Below are 25298 nucleotides of genomic sequence, written 5' to 3'. Positions count from 1 at the left end.
ACTAAGACAAAGCAGAAAGCATGAGTTGTCTCAGTCCACTTAGAAGGAAAGCAAAGAAACAGAATTCCCAAGTATAAACTTGGCTGAACCCACTTGGAAGCCCAACTTGCCTATTGCTTTAGAAATTAATGGACTGCAGATGTTACTATATTTTAACAGCATATTGTACCCAGATCAGAGACTATGCATGGTCCCAGTAGGACAGATGTTTTGTGCAGTCAGTGGAAAATTCAATCAAATAAGCTGTAATTGCAAAAGTAATTAAAGTTCATTACTTACAGTAAATACACTGAGAAAACTTCAATGGTTAAGGAAAAGCAACTTTCTTCTTTTACCATCATACCAGACAAAATTAAAAATGAAAGAATTTGATCACTAGAACAAGGCAAAGAATTCTTTGCCAGTCTAGAGACAAGTTAATATTTGCAAGGTAATAAAAGTTAAGTGAAAATATCCAGCAATGCGTCTCATAATAAATACTTGAGTTGACAAAATTATGAGCATAAAATATCATCAAATACAACTGAGAAAGATTTAGGCATATAATAAACTTCAAAATAGTTATATGATTTCAAAATTCTACCATTGGGTATTACATAAGAGGTTTAAAATATGACAGATCTTGCCAGTTTTCTCCAAGTTTAATATCTGGTCTTTTAGAATAGCTCCAAAGAGTGTTTGGGGACTTTTTTGTCCTCAAAAGTTCAATGAAGTGTCACCAATTATGCATATTATAATAGTAAAATAATAGCTAGCAGTTTAATCTATTTTCCATGTACTTAGCACTGTGTTAAGAACTTAACAATAATCCACTGACATGGGTTCTTTTATTTCCCCCATTTTGCACATGAAAATAATGAGCTTTAGAGAAATTAAGTAACATCCCAATATCGGGAGTTGTGATGATAAACTACAGTTATACTCCAGAGGCTATACTCAAATACTTCATTATATTGCCTCAGAAAGTCAGGGTTCTTATTTATTCAAATGCTATCTATTTCCAATCGTTATTTAAGGTAGCTCTAACATTTTTAAAATCACAAAAGTTATTCATGAGCATTTAAAAATCTATCTTGAACTCATTTACATTTCACCCTATAGTGATCATTATGTAAAGTATCCTTTTTTGATACTAATACCTCAAGTCCATGAGAGCCCCTTAATTTTACGTGCTCTGTATTTGATGAATTAACAGTCTTGCTCATATTTTTCATTAATTAAAAATTGTAGGTATGTCTTCATTTACTCTTGTGTTTCTTTTTAATTATTTTATTAAACTATTATCTTCCCATTTGTACTAATATGGAACCCATTTACCCACTTTATCAAACTTATTATTCTTCACGATTTTTCAGTCCCTTTATCTCTTAACAGATGGCAAAATGGAATTACAAAAATTCTTTAACTTTGAGTAAGGCCAAACTAATGTTTTCCATATTGTTCTGTCCTGGTAATGGTTTTTAATCATAATAACACACTGTGTTAGAAAATTTAAAAAAAAAAAAGGAAATTCAAGAAAAAGGCAGTTACTTCTTCCTAAAAACCTTTCCTGGCCTATAATTAGTAATACATTAGTTTCCGGTTACTTTTCATCTTTTTTCTAAATATCTCATATTTACCAACATAAGAGTCTTACAATTTCAAATACTGTTATCCTGAATTTCTTAAATGTACTAATAGAAACAGGCTTTTTTTTTTTTTTTTTTAGTATAAATGCTTTTTTTTTAGATGATATTATTGATTCTTCTTTTAAACTTTTTTCGGCACATGGTAGCCTAGTTAACATTGTGATTGAAGTATCTGCTTTCAATTATGTTTCACTAGAAATAATTTCCCTACATTGGAGGTAATTTACAAATATAACAAGAGAAAAAACAAGAAAAATAGCTTGAAAGATTAACTTCCAAAACCATTCATATATAAATGTTAAGTTAATCCACTGCTTCCTAAATTATGGTTCTTGGAACACTAGCTCCATGACATTAAATGAAACAGTTCTATTGTTTGGGAAATCAGTAATTAAACAAGTTAAACAAGTTTCTATACCCCAGACCTCAGTTCTTAAATTATATATATAAAAAAAGTGCATTAGGAATTTCCAAGAGAAAAACATAATATAAACTATTTCCCACATTCCTTTGGCTCTTTCAAAGCCCTTGTATTTATGGAGCCGCTCTCAGTTTTAAAGCCCTGTGGAACACACACTGGGAAATGCAGAGGTAATTAATATGTTCCACAAACTACAATTAGAAACTAGAATGATTTCTACTTATAAGATGTCTAGCAGTGGATATTTTAGGTACCATTATTATATAAGGATTTATTCTAATTGTAAGGATCCTAGAGATGGTCAACACAGAAGGACATTGTGCAAAAAGGCAAGGCAGGGTGATGGGCATCATGTACTACTTATCGATGTAACCTCAAAACTTAGTTGACTTTATTAATTTTTCTGTTTTCAGATTTTCATTACAGTGTAAGTATTTAAAATCATCAAGATGCTTTTTTCACTAACAACATTTAGCTGTTTCCATTTTCTTGTAATACACGTTAACACAGACATAAAAGTTATGTAAAAAGATTGTCCTTTTCATTCAAAATATTTGTTCTTTTTTTTTTATTTGTTCTTAAAGCACAATGTTAGCAGTACCTGTAACAAAAGGAAAAAAAAATAATACTGTGGCTCTGTTTAAATAGATTGTCTCCAACTTGCTTATTGATTTTTTTTCTATAAAAACTTATTGTTTCCTAGGATTCTTTAAAGAATCTACTGGGGAGACTGGAGACCTGTCAGCTTATAAGAATATGCCATTACTGTATATATTATATTAAATTGTTGAATGTGCATGGAATTTGTTTATACTATGTGCCAACCAATGAAAAAGCTGAACTGATGTTCATCCATCGGTGACAACATGAAGGAAATTAAGAAACACAAATTATTAGACTTTTAAATGCTCGTACTACTAGCACTTTTTCTTTTATAATATTGAATACGCTGCAAGTTAAATGCCTTTTCTGTCCAGTGAGGTCTTAGCTTCAACAAATATCAATTCCTAAGGTAAAATTTGATGCACCATCTTTAACAATATTTTTTTGTGCCAAAGGAGAGAGAGAGATCCAGATTTAAGGTGGGATCTGAGCAGTTTCTGAGCAGTGCCAATACTAAAAACTTGATCCTATTGCCCATCCCTTTACCTTCATAAATAGCATCATTCCTTTGAATATTGAAGAAGATTCTGTCTCGAAGCATATGCTACTAGAAATACAAATATCCTAGGGTAGAAATAATTTCAAATGGTAGGAGTCAAACAAGAACATAGTCCTTTGATTTGAGAATGAGAGAGCAGAAGGAAAGGAGGAATATGGTAAGTATGGAAAAGTATGGAAGAAAAGTTTTACTTCCTTAGAAAATATCTTCCCTGTGAACACAAAATGTTCCACCTGTAGCACAATTAATGGCAAGTAAGATTGCAGAAAAGATCCCCAAGAGGCAGATAATGAGAAATGAGAAGGTCCCATTTTTACGTCGTCTAGCATTCTTTTGCATCTTTGGACAATAAAAGTCTCTTTAAATGAAACAACTTATTAAATTTAAAATATTTTGTTTAAGTTTGAGGGGTTAACATATCAACCTAGGAAACAGAAAGTAGAGCAGAAATAAGACCATAGAGCTTCCCACCTCATACAGCCCACCCAGAGGTCGGTGGGTCACTGGCCAAAATCAGAAACCAAGACTTGACCAGTGGAAGCAGGAGACCCAACCCTCACTCTTCCCAGAACAAAGATCTGAAGGAAGATCTCTTTTTCTGCCTAAATTTAGTGCAAATTTCTCGACTCCACAACTAGTGAATGAAATAAAATACGAACAACTGAAGTGCATTATCTATTTTCTCAGGCACAGAAAATTCAAAGAAAACATCTCTGAGTTAATGCATCAGCATTGAATGTAAAGTGAATATGGAAAATCTTTGTTAACACAACATTAAAGTATTCATACAATCGATGGGCCTCAGAGTCAGTAATGTGCTGAACACTTTTAAAGAGAATATTGTCACTCTTTAAATTACTAAAGTGTTATCAGCAGAACACTTACAAATGAGATCAATTGGGGAGCCTGGGTGGCTCAGCCGGTTAAGCATCCAACTCTTGCTCTGGGCTCACGTCATGATCTCCTGAGTTGTGAGATCAAGCCCCCAATCTGGCTCCATGCTCAGCGGGAGATCGGCTTGAAGGGTCTCTCCCTCGGCCCCTTCCCCACTCAAATAAGTAAATAAATCTTTTTTAAAAATGACATAAATTACTCCTTTTTGAAATGTGCACCTTAAACCTCCAAACTTTTATGATCATGGATTTTCTTCACATATGAATGGTGTTAAAGGATACAAAATTCACTTTTTCTTCTTTCTCTTTCTACTTAAATAGAAAGTAATATAACAACCAGCACCCATGGAGCCACCACTTATAATGGAGTCTGCCACATTTGACACTAATCTTTTTTCTTCGCTAAAGAAAATAAAATATTAAAAATAAATTAATCTTTTACTCTTTCCCCAGTTTTATTCCCTACTCCTCCTCCCACCCCAGAAAACAATTAACCAGAATATGCAGGCATTTAAAAAATAATCATGCTACGCATATATGTAGCCATATACAATTTTTTTTATTTTTAAATTTTACTATGAGGACCTCTCATTGCTAAATAGTTTTGTGCAAGTTGGACTTTTACTCAATATCATTTCTTATCTAATCTACACTACATCTAATCTATCCGTGTTGGTACATAGATCTAGTATATTCATTGTAACTGCAGCAGAATATTCAAATTCTATTTCCATTTTATTTCTTCAAGAATTCTTAAAGAATTTAATTAGTTCAGGGATGCCTGGGTGGCTCAGTGGTTCGGTGTCTGCCTTTGGCTCAGGGCATGATCCCAGAGTCCCGGGATTGAGTCCTGCGTCGGGCAGGGAGCCCGCTTCTCCCTCTGCCTGTCTCTCTGCCTCTCTCTCTCTCTTTGTGTCGCTCATGAATAAATAAATAAAATCTTTTTTAAAAAAGAATTTAATTATTTTAAATGAGTTTTCACTTAATGGATTTCATCTGCTGCCCTGTTTTCTTCCCTTCCTGGCCTTTGATCCCAACACACACACATACACACACACACACGTACTCAGAGTTTTTATTTATTTATTTTTATTTATTTTTATTTTTTATTTTTTAATTTATTTTTTATTGGTGTTCAATTTACCAACATACAGAATAACCCCCAGTGCCCGTCACCCATTCACTCCCACCCCCCGCCCTCCTCCCCTTCTACCACCCCTAGTTCGTTTCCCAAGTTAGCAGTCTTTACGTTCTGTCTCCCTTTCTGATATTTCCCACACATTTCTTCTCCCTTCCCTTATATTCCCTTTCACTATTATTTATATTCCCCACATGAATGAGAACATATAATGTTTGTCCTTCTACGACTGACTTACTTCACTCAGCATAATACCCTCCAGTTCCATCCACGTTGAAGCAAATGGTGGGTATTTGTCATTTCTAATGGCTGAGGAATATTCCATTATATACATAGACCACATCTTCTTTATCCATTCATCTGTCAATGGACACCGAGGCTCCTTCCACAGTTTGGCTATTGTGGACATTGTTGCTATAAACATCGGGGTGCAGGTGTCCCGGCGTTTCATTGCATCTGTATCTTTGGGGTAAATCCCCAACAGTGCAATTGCTGGGTCGTAGGGCAGGTCTATTTTTAACTCTTTGAGGAACCTCCACACAGTTTTCCAGAGTGGCTGCACCAGTTCACATTCCCACCAACAGTGTAAGAGGGTTCCCTTTTCTCCGCATCCTCTCCAACATTTGTTGTTTCCTGCCATGTTAATTTTCCCCATTCTCACTGGTGTGAGGTGGTATCTCATTGTGGTTTTGATTTGTATTTCCCTGATGGCAAGTGATGCAAAACCATATCTGGGGGCATCACAATGCCAGATTTCAGGTTGTACTACAAAGCTGTGGTCATCAAGACAGTGTGGTACTGGCACAAAAACAGACACATAGATCAATGGAACAGAATAGAGAACCCAGAAGTGGACCCTGAACTTTATGGTCAACTAATATTCGATAAAGGAGGAAAGACTATCCATTGGAAGAAAGACAGTCTCTTCAATAAATGGTGCTGGGAAATTTGGACATCCACATGCAGAAGAATGAAACTAGACCACTCTCTTTCACCATACACAAAGATAAGCTCAAAATGGATGAAAGATCTAAATGTGAGACAAGATTCCATCAAAATCCTAGAGAAGAGCACAGGCAACACCCTTTTTGAACTCGGCCACAGTAACTTCTTGCAAGATACATCCATGAAGGCAAAAGAAACAAAAGCAAAAATGAACTATTGGGACTTCATCAAGATAAAAAGCTTCTGCACAGCAAAGGATACAGTCAGCAAAACTACAAGACAACCTACAGAATGGGAGAAGATATTTGCAAATGACATATCAGATAAAGGGCTAGTTTCCAAGATCTATAAAGAACTTATTAAACTCAACACCAAAGAAACAAACAATCCAATCATGAAATGGGCAAAAGACATGAACAGAAATCTCACAGAGGAAGACATAGTCATGGCCAGAGTTTTTAATTCAGGCCTCTCAAACCCCAAATTCTGTTGGTGAATGTTCTGGAATCCGTCTTTCAGGCTCTAAAAATACAACAGGCAGTGATGCAGAGTGTGATCAAATACCTGAACTTTTGTCAGGATCTCACTTGGGTGCAGTAATCACGTTTAGCTCAGAAACTTTTTGCAACTGGGTATAAACAAATGAAAATTTGGGGTCTATGGCCGGAATGTCCTATTAGTTTTCCCAAAGGGTTAATAGTTAAAATAGCACGTCAGCAACAAAAACTAACAGATAGGGTGTATGAATCACTGATTTAGCAGGGTGTTTCCATTAATAATGCTTTTCAGCTGTGCAGTTTGGAAAGAAAAGTGAAAAAGAAGGGATGCTCACCAGCTCACACAGATAACTGAACTCTCTTATAAAGCTTTGCTGGTGGAGTTGACATCATTCTGGATGAAAAAAAAAGCTGCAGCTTCCCTGTCCCTAGTTCTCATTACTTCAATTTCTGGATTTAATTAGAATTACATTCTCTTCCTTCACACACACACACACACACACACAATGTGTATCTACAAGGTCAAACCACAAACCTGAATATTCAAAATAATTTATATTTTCATGTGGTAAGACTATTTGTTCTACATATTGTGATAAATCTGTTACTTCTACCTGTTTATGCTTCAGTACTGAATGTCAATCAATTACAGTAATTAAATGCATGAGGAAAGAGCAACTCAAGCTAATCTTTATCCCCTCCCCTAAAAAAATGTGATTTACTTTTTAATTACCCACAGGTTAATGATTACATTTAGGGAACTTCATATATCACAGTGATTTTATACTGTACAATTTATGTGAGCAACACTGTCCTACAGATATTAGAAAATAAAATAAACAACAAAAACCAAAAATGAACCCTATTCTTAGGAGTTTACATTTGCATAAGTGAAATGACACCTCCAGAAATGACAGCAGCATTGACTGTAAACATATTTTAATAGGGAAGAAGAAAGAGTTCTATCAAATATACTAGTCAGGAATTGAGGCATCCTGGAATAGGATAGGATAGGAGACTCAGAATTCTAAGACTTTAATCCCTATTGTGGCTCTACCCTTACTGATTAGCAGCCTGCCTGACACATGGTGGCTGCCAATGAACATCTGTTGATTTACCCTATAGACTCGAGACATCACAGCTTCTCAGGATCTTGGTTCCTCTCCCACAAAAGGGGATAAGAGATAATTCATAAAATTCTTGTGATGAAAAAAAAAATTCTTGTGATGATCAAATAAAATATGTGAAAGCATATTATGGTAACTTTTTATATTGCCTATTCTCTGAGGAATCTAAAACTATGAGCCTCTGGATTATTAAAGCTTGTGCATCATGATATGAAGGTAACTTTCCTGTGAATAGCCTAGGGCTGGGAATAAAAAATAAAAGAAAAAAACATAGCTCATTGTTTTCCTCTTCCTTTAGCTATAACCACCCGCCCCCCCATCCCACCTCCCCAACCTCCCCTAGTGGTTAAGAGGTAGATGACCTTCCAAACTTGTAAGTTCCTTTTCCATAGGGGAGTGGGACATTTCCCAGGAGAATGTGAAGCACAGACTACCTCCATGCCTAAAATCTGACCCTAAATTGAAACCAATCAATGTCTCCTCTGTAAGCCCCAGCACAATGACCTTAGAGAGGAAGATTTAAACGCTGTGGGGTCACCTGTGATTTTAAATCCTCATTCTAAGCCAAACCTCTTGCTGGGAACAATGGGAGATCTGGGTGCAGATTACCTGCAATTTCCATGTTCTGTGGTAGCTTAAGAAACGATGCCCAGATCTGGAAACAGAGCACAGAGCCATAATGACAGTGAACAAGAGGTAATGAGAAACCTGTTCTCACAGTTTAAATATCTGAATCACACCTTCAGATAGCATTTGTCCAAGAATAGGAACGTTCTGAGCATTACGGCACCGACCAAACTTTCTATACGAATCCTCAAAATAAGCATTGTTTGTGAAATGCACAATGTTTTGTGAGAATGCACAATACCATACTTCACGTGCTAATGTTTTCCTGACACTTTGTTCTATAGACATTTCAGTGATGGTGTATAAAAGAAGAAACGTGACTAAACCTAAAAGGGAGGTGGTAAGGATCATTCAAAAAGAAAGAAGGAAAGAAGGAAGGAAGAGAGATGGGACGATCTGTAGTTGAGCCAGTGAAACTTTTTAAGAAAAAGAAAAAAAGGAAGGGAGGGAGGAAGGAAGGATAATATATGGTGCTCAATCCATCTTGCCATATTTGAGAGGCTATTTTATTAGGATATTTTACTATTGACAGACTTTTCATTTAAATGTAAATTGTGTACGTAACAGTAGTGACCCTCCACATATAAATCAGCTTGGCTCCAGCTATGAGCAATCCTACACAGATATGCCAATAAAATGCTGGAATTTCAGCAAAAATTAAAAATCAATAAGGCCCATTGAACTATGTCATTCATTTATTATCAATCTATTTATATAATTTTTTTCAATCTTTGGTTAAAATTTCTTCTTCTTCATGTCGTGCATTTAATACATTTATCATTGTGACATTTCTCATAGTGCTCAACCCACAGTATTTGTTCCCTCTCTCTGTACTCATATCTTTCTTTTCTCTGTGGTATCTGCCTGAACTGGTATGTGTGCGATGCCAAAAAACAAAGTAGCATAGGGAAGAAGAAGCGATTATGAAGAATTATGACTTTAAAAATGGAAAAGTTCTTGAGTAGGTAGTTTTAAAGCAGAGTATACTGGGTTTCTAACAATTTATGAGTTGTTTTTCTGGAGTGTTTTCCTTCTTTTACCCATTACCTGGCCTATATTTTTTTGCATTCTTTCTCTCCCTACTCTCCTTTGCTTTCAGATGACTTCATTTTTTTCTTTCTTTCTCTACTATTTTTCTTCCTTTTTTCTGTTTTTCTCTCAACACTGAAGACTACTGCTTTAATATTGTCTTCTCTCATGGGATCTCTCATGGGAAGTCTATTTGTGGGTGAGCCCCAGCTTCTTTAGCTATAACCAGAGGAATGCAGTCCCAGATTCTCACCACAAGCCACATCTAAAAGTGAATCACTCTCAAGCAGATGGAGTTTCCCAGAAGAACAATGTACTGCTTGAGACTGTCATTCCTAACTAAAGGCTCAGCCTCAAGTGAATCACAAACTTGACCAACAATATGTTTTAAAGTGAAGATACAATAAGTATAAACTACTGGAAAAGATTGTTAAGGTCCAAGTCCCCCCAAAAATGGGTTCTAGTGCATAAATCATATTGGTAGTTATAATATGGATCCCTATTATAAAGTGAGCATCCAAAGACAAAGGGCTATCTGTAATTTAGTCTAAACCTAATGTGCTAGGTATGAGAGAGTTACTTTGATTTAACAAATGGGGAAGAATTAAACAATTACTAATTTGGGTGAAATGTGTGTGTGTGTGCGCGCATGTGTGCATGTGTGTGTACACACCCACACATATACAGCTTCTCTGAGTTTGAAATTACATACAAATTTAAAAGTATATAAAAAACATGTGCCAAGATCAGCATTCTAAATTACCAACCATCCGTTTCGCCCAGGATTAAGAGATGTCCTTGGGTACAAACTTGAATCAGTATAACCAGGAAAGTTCCCCTGGAAACAAGGGCAAGTTGGCCACCCAAGCCCCCAAGTAAAGGGTGAGAAGTGATCTGGACGTGAAAGAGAGGAGTTTCTTCGCTGTTTGGTTTGAATGCTAAAAATTATTTATGAACTTACAAAAGTATAAAATCAATCTTAAGAGAACAGCGCTATTAGGATGAGAAAGAAGACATGAATTGTACTGTTAAGACTGTTTGGCATGCTAGAGTAGTAACTAGTTAGGGGAAATTATGGAAATTGATATTTACTATGCACCCTCTTTTTAAAGAATGACATTTAGCCTATAAATGTGTAAGTTCAATCATCAAAAAATACAATCAATATGCAAAATTCTGTATTTGCATATAAAGAGATTGCCTCCTTATGTGGAAGATTAAAAGAAACCAATTTCCCTCATACTGCTGTTTAGTATCTAATGAGGGATTTCAACCTATTTCAACTGAGATTACTCTTCAGCATTCCATCCAAGACAAAGTATCCTAGCTGGCATGCATGACATAGTGATTCTAAAGGGAAAACAAATGAATAGCATAATTGTGTTTTCAAAACATTTTAAACAGCTTTGATGCTTGGAAAGTCACTTCACTTTTTGCCAACAAATAATGCCAATTTTCCTTTAATCTTAAAAAAAAAAAATGCCGGTTTAAAGCAAGATTCCCAGTTAGATTTTTCAGTCGAAAAAAATTTTGAAAAATAGAGGCCAAAATCTCATCATATTACTACCATATAATCAGTATAAACCCCCTTATAAATAAGTGTGAAGCTAAATATAACAAGAAATTCTGAAGGATTTTTCTGCAAGCATGTCTCAAGTATCTGCCCTGAAAGCCTCCTGCAAAAGAAGCTGGTAAATAAGCTCATTGAGTCTCACAAGTATCTTCACACAAGCAGTTTCTCCCTGCCAGCCTACAAACTACGCCTCTCAGACTTTGGGACAAGATATAGAGAAAAGCATCCTTTCTTTTTCAAACTGTTGTTTTGCTTTTGGAGAGGCTACACTGACTAAAATCATCTGGATTTGGAATCTTCAGGGTATTTTCTGAATCTGAGTTTCACTAATCATCTTAAGGTAAAGGAGGTACTATGAGCCTCTGCACCTTCTTATACACCTGTAAAATCATAAAGTACTTGATCCACCCACCTCACAGAGGATCTTTGAAGCATCTGCTGTAGTATGTAAGATAAGGGACGCCTGGGTGGCTGAGCTGCTTCTCCCTCTGCTTATGTCTCTGCCTCTCTCTCTCTGTCTCTTATGAATAAATAAATAAAATCTTAAAAAGAAAATAAATCCAGGAACTTACTGTTGAAGGTCTCCAGCTCATTCTTTGTTGTGGAACCGTGGTTGTCCTCCTCACTAAGAAGAGAGAGCCATAGTTTGCCCCTTATAGCTACCTACATGAGTTGTTCACACAATGCCATTTTTGTTATTAGATGTAGTTATCCTGCAGTTAGGAGAAATGAAATGAGAACCTGACAACGAGCTGAATTTATTATAAAACACTATCAGTACAGCATTTGGGAGGTATACGAACTATCCAAAAGGATAAAAATCAAAGTTTGCAAATTATCATTCTACCTATATATTTTTTAAAGATTTTATTTATTTATTCATGAAAGACACAGAAAGGGAGGCAGAGACACAGGCAGAGGGAGGCAGAGAACACAGACATCAGGCTCCCTGCAGGCTCCATGCAGGGAGCCCGATGTAGGACTCGATCCCAGGACCCCGGGATCGCAACCTGAACTGACGCTTGATCACTGAGCCACCCAGGTGCCCCAGTTCTTGGTTTTATTAAGACAATTCCTGCCAAGAAAATCTTCCATCAGGGCAGATCTGGCTGTCCTGACAGGAGCTCAGGGTGGTTGCTCTTGCAGGATCAACTCACAGCACAGACCTGCTAATTCCTATTGCTTGTTTCCCAGAGTTGTCAATGCCTGCCCTGAAGGGTGACTCTAGTCAGCTCTCCAAAGGAGCTCCATCTTTCTTGGTAATTCCTAGTTCGATGTCACTATCTTATACAATTGGATCAATAAATGTTTATTAAATTCCTGCAATTTGCCCAATACTGTATTTGGTGCTAGGGATAAACATGTGAAAAATAATATGGCTGTCCTTGAGAAACATAGAAGCTAGTATCAGCCCCAGAGCCAGAAACAGAAGCAGGTGGTTACACGTTCTGCAGTAGTCCCACCAGCAGTCAGGGGAGCACTGGAAGACAGATACCTGGACACCTAAACTTTAATAGTTGGTTCATACCTTGGTCCTCTCTGAGCATTCTAAGTTGAGTTCTTTCAAGGAAATAGATGAAGGCTTCTAAACCTGGGATCCACAGATACAGTCTCTGGTATAAGGAGAGTTCTGAGAGAATTTTGTGTATATGCATTCTTTCATTTCCGTGATAACCTCAATTATGTAAACCAAAGTCAGCAAACTTCCGTAAGGACCAGATGGTAAATATTTTAGGCTTTGAGGGCTGTACTATATCTATCACAGTTACTTGACTGTGCCGTTATAGCAGGAGAGCAACCACAGGCAATGACAAAAAAATTTAGGCATGACTAAGTTACAATAAAGCTTTATTTAAAAAATAAATGTGGGGGGGGTGCAGATTAGGCCAGCAGGCCAAAGTTTGATGACCTGTGATCTAAGTGAACGTTTTATAACAAAATACTCCTGTGCGATTGCAGTGGTGTTTTGAGTGTGTTTAGGAGAGGGATGGATCCAAAAAGCATCAAGGCACAGTATGAGTGTAAGCTTATAAGTGATTCAAAAAGAGTACTCTCTCTTTCTCTCTCAAAAGGAAAGAAAAAAAATGAAGAGAAGAGAGGAGAGGGGAGGCCAGACAAGGCGAGTGGGGGGAAGGAGTGAAAGGGAAAGAGGAAAGGAGAGGAAAAGAGAAAGAAGGGAAGAGAAAGGAGAAGGAAGAGGAAGAGGAGAGGAGAGGAGTAGGAAGAGGAGAGGATAGTCAGCTGAGGAGATAGTCTCCTCAAGACTTCCTAAGTACTCACCATCCTCTCATCTCATCTCCTCTCCGTCACTCTCCTCTCCTGATCTCTCTTCTCTCTTCTCTTCTCTTCTCTTCTCTTCTCTCTCTCTCCTCTCCTCTCTCTCCTCCTCTCCCTCCTCTCCTCTGCCTCTCCGTCTCCTCTCCTCTCCTCTCCTCTCCTCCCTCTCCTCTCCTCTCCTCTCCTCTTCCGCTCCTCTCTCTCGCTCTCCTCCCCTCCTCCCCTCTCTTCTCTCTCCTCTCCTCTCCTCCTCTCCCCTCCCTCCTCTCCTCCTCTCCCCCTCTCCTCTCCTCCTCTCCTCTCTCTCCTCTCCTCTCCTCTCCTCTCCTCTCCTCTCTTTCTGCCTCTTCCTTCCTCTCCCTCCTCTCCCTCTCACTCCTCTGCTTTTGAGCGGTCCAGTTGGTTAAGCATCTGCCTTTTGATTTTGGCTCAGATCATGATCTCAGGGTCGTGAGACTGAGCCCCGCGTCAGACTCCACACCCCACTCCACAAGAAGCCCATTCAAACCAGACAGGCCAAGATGGCAGATGCCATAACAGGAAACTCCTCACCAAATTAGTTAGAAAAAGCCCAAAGCCCTGCATATTGCTCTAAGTAATGACTATTCTACGTGCTAGCTAACAACTGCAGATAGCAGATAGAAACCCAAGCCCTAGGGATGCAGCTCCCTCTCTCTCTCTCTCTCCCTCTCTGTGTGTGTCTCTCTTTCATTAGCATGCTGTCATACCTTGAGAGTGTATTTTTTGCTTTAGTAAACTTTCCCTCTTGTGTTTCCCATCTGCTGTGCTGTCTGTCTTGAATTCCTTTTCATGATGAGACCAAAAATCCCTAAGGACTCTTTCAGGTCTGGCTGGGTCAAGGCCCCAGGGCCCAGGGTCACCACAATCACCCAGTGGCACTAAGAGGACAAATCAGAAGACTTGACTTATATTTCTTGAAACCTGGGTGATACAGAAGACTGGTGTCTGCCCCAGAGCTGGGGAATTTAAAAAGCCTAGAAGTGGGTAAGGTGGACAATGGTAGCTGAGAAGATGGCTTCACTGTGGGAACCTTTTCTAGCAACACATTCAGTGTGGGTGTGTTTCCTCTGAACTGAGAAGAAGTGACCTGGTGTCAGACCTCAGTCATCTAAAAGTGAGTTTTTCCAGGAAGTGTGGTAGAGACCCAGGTATAGGTGGACAAAAAGGACTTTTAGCTTGTCAGTGGGAAAATGTCAACGAACGACCAATGAGAGATCTGCAGTAATGGGACAATCTCCAAAGAACCCACACAGCCCACAGTCAAAGAAAGAATCCATTGTAAACACTAGCCACGCCAGAAAGAGTTCTGCTGCTCACATTAGTACCAGGAAAGTAAAACCATACTGCGCCCTCACTTCCTTTCTCTTCTCCATTCATCTTGGAGGAGCCACAGCATCTTTACCTTGATTTTTTTGGAGGGGTTACCTATTCTTTTTAATTAATTAATTAATTTATTTATTTATTTTAAATTTTGTTTATTATTCATGAGAGACATACAGAGAGAGAGAGGCAGAGACACAGGCAGAGGGAGGAGCAGGCTCCATGCAGGGAGCCCGATGTGGGACTTGATCCTGGAACCCCAGGACCATGCCCTGGGCTGAAGGCAGGTGCTAAACCACTGAGCCACCCAGGGATTCCTTATTTTTTTTATTTAAATTCAATTTTCCAACATATAGTATAACACCCAGTGCTCATCCCATCAAGTACCCTCCTTAGTGCCCATCACCCAGTCACCCCCTTCCCCCCACTCCTTCCACAAGCCTTTGTTTCCCAGAGTTAGGAGTCTTTCATGGTTTGTCTTCCTGTCTAATTTTTCCTCACTCAGTTTCCCTCCTTTCCCGTATAGTCCCTTTTCTTATTTCTTATATTCTGTGTATGAGTGAAGTCATACGACGATTAGCTTTCTCCAACTGACTTACCTCACTCAGCATCATACCCTCCAGGCCCATCCATGTCGAAGCACATGGTAGGTGTTCGTCCTTTCTGATGGCTGAGGAATATTCCATTGTATACATAGACCACATCTTCTTTACCCATCATCTGTCGAAGAACATCGAGGCTCCTCCCACAGTTTGGCTCTTGTGGACATTGCTGCTGTGAGCATTGGGGTGCAGGTGTCCCAGCGTTTCACTACATTACCCTGATTTTACGACCTGTGTGGGGAGAGGGGAAGGGGCAGAAACATGAGGCAATACAATAGAAAAGAAGCCTTCTACATTTCCTATTCTTAGCAGGTGTGGGCTGGGAGAGAGGTAGGGAGCTTGGCAGTTAGAACTCACCAACATCATTCTATTCCCTTTTTCTGATAAGAAAAAACACATTTTCCAGCCCCTTTCAATTACATGGGGCATGTGACTTTGTACAACTGAAGACATGGGACTGGAGATGTCATGTGTCAAGAAGATAGAGTCTACACAACTTTGTTCTTCCCTCTTTTGCAGCCGCAAGGAGGCCCCGTGTCAACATGACAGCACCCCAAGAGCCACAGGGCTTAGATTACTCAGTTACCGCAAAGATGAGTTACTCTTTGGTCCCAGGAGGACTTAGAGTAAACAAACAAAAAAAAAATAAGCAAAACCCCAAAACTTGTGTTGCGTCTGTCACCACAGCACAACTTGATCTGCCCTAATTCATGCAAGGATAGAAGATTTAACCTAGAATGAAATTTGGAGCTTCTGTTGCTACTTGGGACTGAACATACTAATTACTGGTCTAAAACTGTCATAGGGGTCAAAGAACCTACAGGGCTTTTGTTGTCTAAGAGCTTGTTTGAGATTTCATCCAAGGGCAGGGAAAAAAAACCAGCCACACAGACATTTGCAGGGCAGTTGGGAGAAAAAAAAAATTATTGTTTTATTGTTTCAGCCTCAAAACTTATGCTTCTTTTGTGTGCTGATTATGGAAGGTTTCTGGAAATAACTAACTTAGGTCAACCTATTTAAGAGATGTAACAGGAAAATAATGGTATATAGATTTTAAAAAAACAGATTCTAGCTCAGATTTGACTTCCTCTGAGCTTCAGGTACGGATAGGGTTAATTCGCAAAGGAACGGAAAGGACTACCATCCTCCAGGAGTTAAAATGTTATGTTTCTGGAAGATTTCTAGACCTTGAAAACACTTTCGTGCCATCAACTAGTTAAAAAGACAATTCTCATTGCCTTAGATTGCTGTTGGTTCTCTCTGCCGCAGCAGTGGGGTCGCCCAGAAGTACGGCTGGGCTACGTGACCAGCCATAGGCTTTATTTAACTGCAGTAAATTACCACCACCACCACCACCACCACCCCCCAAAAAATGGCCACAATCTCAGCTCTTTTCCTCTGTCCCTTCCATCTGGTCTAGTCTTTTGACTTGATGTGGCCAACAGACTGAGGTGGAAGGAACAGAGTTCAAGTTCTGAGCCTGGGACTGATCTGGCTTCTTGCAACCCTGGAGTTGCCATAGCAAGGCCAGGCTAGCCCGCCCGAGGGTGACAGACACGCAGCCCAGTCACTTCTGTTGACCAGCCACCCTCTGAGAGAGATCCACCCGGCAGGCAGGTGGCTGTCCACACACGGAGAATCCCAGCTAAGACCAGAAGAACTAGAAGAAGGGAGCTCCCCAGCTGAGATCTTGCCTGCTGGCCCACAAGACTGAGAGCAAAATAAATGGATGTTTTGATTCATTAGCTTCTGGAGGACTCGTCAAATGACAAAAGCTGATTAAAAAAATAAGGATGAAATCAATATTATTTGTTTAGAAACTCTGCTAATTATTTTACAAATGGTGACAGAAGGGAAAGGCCTGGAACCAATGCCATGTGTCATCAATGTTACATTTAGGCAGAGAGGGTTAGGTTTTATAGCCACACATTTTTAGGTTTGTATTAATCAGTTCGGGCTGTCATAACAAAATACCATAGCCTGGGTGGCTTAAACAACTGAAATTTATTTTCTCACGGTTCTGGAGGCTGGGAAGTCCAGAGTGAAGGTGCCAGCTGATTGGTTCCTGGTAAGAACTTTTCCCAGCTTGCAGAGAATCAAAGCCTTTTCTTTGTGTCCTCACATGCCAGTATCTCTTCTTATGAGGGCATGAGCCCTATGGGATGAGGGCCCCACCTCGTCACCTCATGTAACCTTTCTCACCTCTGCACAGGCCGTATCTCCAATACGGTCGCATTGGGGGATAGGGCTTCAGTGTGTAAATTTAGGGGGAACAGAAAAATTCAGTCCATAACAGCTTGAAAAATATTATTATTGTTGGAATTCCTAGAGCAAAAAATCACTTCATTATTGTGCAACTGAAAGTCATTAGTTTTTAACCCCCCTTTCCCTGCTAAACGATTGTGTTTGGTAACACGATTTCTTAGGAATGCAACTTTTACATGATTAAACTGAACAGATTACACAAATAATTCTCTCTAAAGTTTTTGCTACAGAATCTGACATTTGATGACGAAAAAGCATGCCATTGGAAGAAATAACTTGAGCTTTAGCAGCTTTTTGGATGTAAAAGTTGTCCTCAAACCGAATTACATTTGATGAAGCAAAACAGAAAAATAATTCTCAAAGGCCCACAAATACATACTGGCAATTTTATTATTTCCCCTTCTTCTCGCATTCTTTTATTTTCATATTTAGAAATAGCCAACCTGTAATATTATTTGAATAACAAAATAGAAACAGTGATAGTAAGTAAAAGGCAAAGAATTTTTAAAGTCTATTAGGTACTCCTTCCTAAAAGTTGACCACAATGCATATAAAAAGGACTTTATGCAAATTTTGTATTTCTCACTGTGCAATGCTGAGTAAATATTGAGGCTGGGCTGTTTTGCATTCAAAGTGTTTTATGATTTCTTAATAAAAGAATGCTAAAGTAGACAACGTAATGGGTGACGGGCACTGGGTGTTATTCTGTATGTTAGTAAATTGAACACCAATAAAAAAAAAACAAAACAAAACAAAAAAAAAAAAAAAAAAAAAAAAAAAAAAGACAACGTAATGACTACGGAGCAACATATAAAAGAATGATCTATTCAATTCTATGAATACTATTGGTGGACCATTACATGTTTTCATATTTTATACTCCAACTGAAGTCAACAGATACAGACCGTTCACTACCCTGACATCATAAAAAACCTTTTCCTGTGTTGATAATTGTGTCTTTTGTATTTAAATCTTTAATCAGCCCAGATTTGATTTTCTGTGTGATGTAAAGCAGCATTTTGATTTGTGGTTCATATGGATACATCTGATCTGAACAGTATTTATGGAAGAGATTTTTCATCCTCCGCTCACCTTCCACGCCATCGCAGGCACATACACGTCTGCATACCCATACATCCGCTTCTGGGCTCCCCCTTTATTTAATTGGTCTTCCTCTGCACCCATACCACATTACCTTAAATAGGATAGTTCTACAATAAGTCTTAATACCTAATAAGTCAAGTCTTTGGACTGATTCTTCTATTTCAAGACTGCCTAGCTGTAGGCACCCTCTTGAATTTACACATAAATTTTAGAATCAGCTTGTCATTTTCTATGGAAAGAAAACGCTGTGATGTCGACTAGAATCATTTGGGGGTAAAATCAATGAGTACAATTTAATTGTACTTTTACAATTGTACTTTTACAATCTTTTAATTCATTTAGGTATTGTTTAAGGTCTTTCAATAGATGTTAAAATGTTTCTCACAGAGTTCTGGAACATAGTCTGTCAGAAATGTTTTTGGATAATTTGTATGCTTGGTGTTACTGTAAATGTCACCTTTAAACTTTTTTCTTTGTATTCTTACTATTTATTGCTATTATTCAGGAACACAATTTATTGTACTATGCAGATTTTTATTTAGCAGCTTTTCTTTACTCTTCTACTAATTTGAATAATTCATTTGTGGGTGTCTTTGTTATTCCTTCTACACAATTATATGATTTACAAATTAGCTTTTATTTCTCTATTCTTCCCAATCCCTACACACTTATTTCTTTTTCTTGTAATACTGTGCTAGTTAGAAACACTGATAAAATATTAAATAAAAGAGCTATTGCTTGGAATCTTGGTCTTCTTCCTAAACTCAGAAGTAGAGCCTTCAATGAGTCTTCACTGCGTAGTAAGTTTACTGTTGATTTTCAGTCACATTAAGGAAGTTCCCTTCTGTTTCTAATTTGTCAAGAACATCAACATCAATGGACATTATATTTTAATAAGTGCCATTTCTGCAATTGTGGAGGTATTATATGATCTTTAATTTTGTAATATGGCAAATTATATTAATTAACTTTTCCATATTAATACTTTATCTTCCCGAAGTAAAATTAACTTTGTCACGTGGATTATACCATTTGTGCTTTACATATGTTCTACATTCTTTTTGCTAGTTTGTTTTGTTACTTTTGTTACTAGATTTTTGCATCTATGTTTCGTAAGTAAATTTTGCTCATGCTTTTCTTTCTTTACTATTTTTGTTACATTTTGGCATTAAAATTAAACTAGCCTCATAAATAAATTTTTAGTGCTCTGAAAAAATATGAGTAAGATTGCAATATTTTGTTACTTAAACACTCGTTTGAACTTGTTGATAGAGACTCTGTGCTTGGAATTTTCTTAGTGAAAATACTTTGGACTATTGATTCAATTTTCTAGTAATTATGGGACAATTCAGACCTTCCAATTTTCCTTTAGGTAAATTTGTTTATATATTTTTTCCTAGAAATTTGTCAACCTAGTTTAAATGTTTTCATTTATAGCATAAAGTTTTCATAAAACTGTCATAAATATTAAAAATCCCAGAAACACCCAAATGAGTTATAACTTATATGCACACAAAAATCTGCACATGAATGTTTATAACAGTTTTATTCATAATTGCTAAAACCTGGAAGCAAGTAAAATGTCCTTTAATAGGTGAATGGATAAAGAAACTGTGGTATATCCATACAGTGGAATATTGTTCACCAATAAAAATAAAGGAGCTATCAAGTCACGAGAAGACATGGAGAAAACTTATTGTATGTTGGTAAGTGAAAGAATTCCATTGGAGAAGACTACTTACTGTATATTTCCTACCATAAGACATTCTGGAAAAGATGAAACTATGAAGATAATAAAAAAAAAAAAATTCAGTGGTTGCCAGGGGTTGGGAAAGGCAGGAGGAGGGTTAAATAGGTAGATCACAGGGGATTTTTAGAGCAGTGAAATTATTCTGTATAATACTGTAATGTGGACATATGTAATACACTTAGACATTTGTCAAAATCCACAAAATACATAGCACAGAGTGAACTCTAATATAAATTATGAAATTCAATTAATAATAATGAATTGATATGGGCTCATCGATTGTAACAAATGTTCACACTAACGCAAGGTTTAATAATAAGGAAAACTATACTCAGAGGAGAGAATGGGTAAATGGGAATTCCCCATATTTTCTGCAAATTAAAACTGCTAAAAAAGCAGCCTATTAATTTAAAAAATAAATAAACAAGTATTGTATTAATTTACTCCTTCTCATATGAGGTTTCCTAGTTTCTTTCACAATTGCATCAACTTTTAAACATATTTTTCCATTACTATATTACATTTTTATAATGATGGAATCCACAGCTGTCTAAGTCCTAGACCTAGACTTTCTTCTTTTACAAACTCCTTATGTACCATAAAAACACTACATTTTTTCCTAATTGACTTATTTTTATGGGTATATTACTTTGAGAGACAGTTTTAAGAAACGCTCTCATTAATGTTGGTTTCCTTTCTGAATAACCATTTTTTTCATTAGAGCTTTATTATTGTTGGCGAATTGTGATGTTTTCCAAGGTCAATAACATTTGCTAAGTACCAGCTGCATCAACTCAGGTAATTCTTACCTTACCTCAGTGTACACTTGCCTAAAACGGTCAATTTAATAAATTTATTTATTTATATTAACATTGTGGTCACATAAATCCATCAAGGCAGATATTCCACATCTTTAGATAAGTTCCATAACCCCGACTTATTGATATTTTCCCAATAATCATGGGAAATGAAAAAGAACTAATTTAGACAATTTTTTAAAAGTATATGTCTCAGGACACACTGACTGTTCTATGTTCTCTTTCCTTTTGAATGCAACCCATCTGCCCAAAGATGAAAGCTTATAAATATAGCCTTCCGGCTGCCTAAGAGAATCTGGTTGTATTTTACTTGAGATGTTAGGTTAATATGATTTCCTTAAACTTCATAATTCAATCCACCTTTTTTATTTTGGGCAGAAACTTTTCCCTTGAATTACAAATGATCTACAAAGTTGAAGGAAGTTGTAAGTTCAATTCTTTTGTGTTGACATAAGCAACAAGTTGGAAATATCAGGCTTACTTTATGATGGTCTCTGTAATTAAGCAGAAAATTTATTTTCTGATATTAGTTATAATTTTTCTAGTATTTTATTAATATTTTTTCTTTTGTTTATTCAATTTGTGCTAACTATATGCATGAAAGGCCCAGGAATAAAATTCTAAATACAGGGGATCCCTGGGTGGCTCAGTGGTTTAGCACTTGCCTTCGGTCCAGGGTGTGATCTTGGAGTCCCAGGATCGAGTCCCACATTGGGCTCCCTGCATGAAGCCTGCTTCTCCCTCCGCCTGTGTCTCTGCCTCTCTCTCTTTGTGTGTCTCTCATGAATAAATAAAATCTTTTTTTAAAAAAAAAAGAAAAACTCTAAATACATATATTTTGAGGTTTCATTTAGAATTGCAAGCTCTTTTATTTAGGACAAACCTGAAACTGATTAAATTATTTCTACTTCAAATTCCAAAATTTCAAGAGCTATAATACTAACAAGAAGAAATGATGAAAATAGACTTTTATTCTTTTTCTGGACTTTTTCTATGATATCTTGGACTTCATCATATTTTTTTCACCTACAATTCTTGGGCACGGAATTTCTACTACTTAGTTATTTGTTAATAAAATTGGTTGTCAAGGCCAGAGCAGGCATTTTTTTTTTTTTACTTTCTTAAAAAAAAAGAAAAAGAAAGAAAAGAAAGAAAGAAAAGAAAAGAAAAGAAAGAAAAGAAAAGAAAGAAAAGAAAAGAAAAGAAAAGAAAAGAAAAGAAAAGAAAAGAAAAGAAAAGAAAAGAAAAGAAAAGAAAATGACTTACCACTTTAAATGTCCTCAGGGGGCGCCTGAGTGGCTCAGTCAGTTAAGTTTCCACCTTTGGCTCAGATCATGGGGTCCTGGGATCAAGCCCCTCTGTCGGAAAGTCAGGTTCCCTGCTTCACGGGGACCCTCTTCTCCCTCTCCCTCTGCCTACTGCTCCAACTGCTTGTGCTGTCTCTCTCTGCCAAATAAGTAAATAAAAAAGCCTTTTAAAAAATAAATAAATGAGACAAAATGCCCTCTGGAATTCAATCAAATTCTACAGAAAAACTCTAAAACTCAAATGTGTACACTAGGTCAGTTGGTTAGAAAACAGTTTGTGGAATTGCCATAATTGAATCTGTCTGGTCTAATCAGGAGGAGAACCCAGACCAAGTAGTTTAATAGAGGACATTAATAGGGGCCACTAGTTAAAAAGGAAGAGGAAGATCTGCAAGACGATCAGAGAAGGATGAGGACACTCCATGATTCATGTCAACATCCAGAGATTAGTGCCAGCCCAAAGTGATTCTAGAGTTGTAGAGACAAAGGAGACGGTGATGCTGCAAAAGCCTGAGGATGCAGAGCCTGTAGACAGAAGCTGAAACCACAGAGGAGCTCCTTATGGAGGCAAGAGCCAGTTGGGAACTGGGATTATGGCAAGGATTGGCTCAACAGAGACTGTGGCCCCAGAGAGAAGGTCTGCTAGAAAGAGATGGAATTATGGAGACAGTTTAGGCTACAATTGCAACCCAAAGCCAGGAAAGAAGGCAATGAAGTAACCTGGCTTCTCTCCTGTAGTCCTCCATTTTCCAAATTTTGTCTCCCATTAGCCATATCTCTCCAGAAAGCAATTGACAAACGGGGGTGTGGGAAATCAAGTCTGTGAGAATCGGGACCCTAAGACACTGAACAGGAAAATAACACATTAATCTTTTCTCATAGTGAACTAGTCATGATCTGGGGAAATCTGGCAGAATATTTAGAAGTAAGGACTAGAAAAAAAGTAAGAAATGAAGGGTTGGAAAGCTCTTTCGTGACTACCAGTAACATTATACAAGACAGAAATGTTTGCATGATAAGTGTTTATATTAAGTTTTATGGTAAAGAGCAAAAGTCTCAGGAAAGTTTTAAAAATACCTAGGAGCTCTTGAATCAAGTCAGAAATCTTGCTTTATGAAGTTCTTGGCAAATTTCTTGTAAGAGCAACTGCTTATTGACTGTACATGATGTGCGTGCAGGGCTCTCCATGCACTTTCTCACTCAGTCCTCACAAAAATTCTATGATATGGAGACTATTGTCATTCTGCAGACGAAGGGACAAAGACTAATTGTCTGAGGTCACAGCGGTGGTAAGTGAGAGAATTCCCACCCCAAGCCCCGTATCCTGATCTCCAAGCTCGGTCTTGGTCACCATGGGCTCTGTCCCAGTCGGCGCTGGTTGGATGAGGCTTCATTATGTGTTATTCATAATCACCTTTCTGAGCAGATGGCCGTCTCCCACTTCCACAAAGCTGGCTCAGAATAATGATGGTTAAAATTAAATAGGTGTTTTATATCCAACCCACACACAGAAGATGAAATCATTCCTGCTTCTGTGACCAATGATCTTTTAAAGGCTATATGTACATTTTTATCTCTTTAATCATCTGTAAGCACTGTGCTGTTCTATAAGATGGCTAAGGGGATGGGCAGATTGAAGCAGAAAGGAAAGCATCCATCTACAGGCAGCAGCATCTCTGCACCCAAAGCGCCTCCAAACTTCCTTCGCCTCCAGAACCTTGCTGGTTGCAAAAACAGAAAATGGAAAAGCATTTGGTGGTCAACATTGACACACATCGCTACCTTCCTCTGGTCAACGGAGACTTAGCTGATGACCATGTCCACACCCTGCCCATCAGACACTACCAGTCCGTGATGGAGCTTTCAGCAAGATGGTGGAAGAGGTGGAAAATGGTTCTACACTAAGATGGTTCTTTAAGAGTCAAGGGAAATGATGTGTTCTATTTTAGAGAAATTGTAAGATTTATCACATCCAGCCACAGGTCATTTTTGTGCAACTCAGCCACTGCTCTGCTAATGACATTAAAGATGCCTTCATCCCCCAGGTGCAGGAACCACACATAGAGCTAGCTGTTGGAAATCCAGAGCACTCTGACATCAAGCCCGTTGTGCAGCCAAGAGTGACATTTTTTTATGTTGAAATTGACGGAGGATCAAAAAAAAAAGGAACTTGACAGAGGAAAGAAGCTTTCCTACACAATTAAAAAAAAAAATGTTTCCCTTGCAGTTAAAAAAGGAGGTCTTGGCCAGTGAAGCCATTCTTAATATTCCTGACTGGTCTGAATGGAGGCAGTGCCAGATGAGCAAGGAAGAGGCAACCCTGGCCCACAGTTTCTAGAGAAACGTTGAGCCCTTAGACTTCATTCCGGATGACTCAGCACAGGGGAAGGCGCTTTATGAACTTCACGGGAAGTAGTGGCCACCTGTTTGTAAATAAGCTAGTCTCTCAGGAACCCCTGTAGAAACGACCTGCAGCCAAGAGGCCTGATGCTGAATTTTTTGGTAAAAAAAAAAAAAAAAAAAAAAAAAATCACATTCTGGGACGCAAATCATATGTTAAAAGCATGTCTGTCATCCAGATTGTGTTTACCAACATTTTCAAAAAAGGATTTAAATTATCAAATAAAAGCCAAATGCTTGTCCATGAAAAAAAATTACATCATGAGTAGGGGCAACACGAATTCTGCTGCTTTTGCTTTAGACCAAATTAGGCAAGTATCTGGTTGGCTGATTATTTGTTAATTCAATTCATTAATTTACTTATTTATTTATTACTGATACACTTTTATAGGAT

The 25298-nt window shown here is 37.8% G+C and overlaps 1 pseudogene; it reads left to right on the top strand.

The window, feature by feature from the left end:
* Nucleotides 1-24244: 24244 nt before the first annotated feature.
* On the top strand, nt 24245-24920 carry LOC106559573 (annotated as a pseudogene).
* Nucleotides 24921-25298: the final 378 nt, after the last annotated feature.

Source organism: Canis lupus, chromosome 12, assembly GCF_011100685.1.
Source record: "Canis lupus familiaris isolate Mischka breed German Shepherd chromosome 12, alternate assembly UU_Cfam_GSD_1.0, whole genome shotgun sequence".
NCBI lineage: Eukaryota > Metazoa > Chordata > Mammalia > Carnivora > Canidae > Canis > Canis lupus.
This window is presented reverse-complemented; position numbering and strand designations above follow the sequence as displayed.